The sequence below is a fragment of the Raphanus sativus genome, chromosome 6 (genome assembly GCF_000801105.2).
Source record: "Raphanus sativus cultivar WK10039 chromosome 6, ASM80110v3, whole genome shotgun sequence".
Classification (NCBI taxonomy): Eukaryota; Viridiplantae; Streptophyta; class Magnoliopsida; order Brassicales; family Brassicaceae; genus Raphanus; species Raphanus sativus.
In genome coordinates, this window is record NC_079516.1 from 45,586,596 (window position 1) to 45,587,799 (window position 1,204).

The following is a 1,204-nucleotide window of genomic DNA, read 5'->3' on the forward strand; positions in this document are numbered from 1 at the left end:
AGAGTTTTGATCGATCCGTCTGATCCTGGGAACTTAACACACTGATGATACGTTGATGCGATTGCTCGCATTGAATGCAGCCATGGGGTGCCGAGTATAACGTGGTAAGGGGCTTTGGAACCGACCACAGAAAACTTGACTGTCGGGTGACCCGCATGCGTGAACCGAGAGGCGGATTGTGCCTGCGATCACTTCTGACGAGCCGTTGAACCCTGTCAGGGTCCGAGTAGAAGGCTTGACGTCATTGAGGTCAATCCCCATCTTTACGAGGGTTTCGCGAAAGATGATATCTACCGAGCTCCCGGTATCGATAAGTACTTTTGTGACGTCGTACTTGTCGACACCCGAGCACGACGAGCAAAGGATCGTTATGAGGGAGGTGCACGCCGAGTGTATCGTCAGACGAAAAGGTAATCGGCTGATCGTCCACTTGCTTCTGGGGCCACCGTTGGGAAGTGGTGGCTTGCCTTCGGTGGTCTTTGACTGCTCTTACCGAATCGCCGCAGGGAGGCGATCCACCCATAATGACGTTTATCCGGGGACGAGTTTGTGCTCGCTTTGCGCGGAGCACGTCACGGAGGTCGTTACTCGATTCGGCAGTATCCCTTTTCTTGCGGTTAAGGGTTGTCCGCAAGTCACCGATCTTCTTGTTGAGTTTGTCTCGCAGATCGCAGTTCGGCTTGTCGGCGCACTGCCTTTGGGAGGATTCTTGTGCCGAAGCTTTCGCGGCGCGATTCGAATCGATCTGTCGGCGGAGATCGGAAGACTGGCGTTTCCTCGGCAGCGGATCGAAACTTTGATCGAGGAGGGAGCAAAGATCCGTAGTGCTGTCTAGGTTTTTCGTGTCGTCGTCTTCTTCGGACGAGGACCCGGATTCGTTCTCTTGTTGCGGTTGGGCGCGGATCACTTCGATGCGCTGGCGATTGGTCGGCTGATCGTCATCTGCCGAGTCGTCGTCGTCATCGGTCTCTCGAGCAGCTTTCTCCGTATCCTTCGACTGTTTGTCGTTTTTACGGTTCTTGCCCTGCGATTTACGCTGAGCCTTCTTGTCTTTGTTCCTGCTCCAGCTGTTTTCTCCTTTTGGCTTTGGTTTAGGCGGCTGGATCTTGTAATCCCCGCTTTCGATCGAGGAGAGGAACTGGGCGTAGAGGGATTTGCACTCGGTCGTGTCGTGTCCCTTCACGTCGTGATACTTGCAATGTTT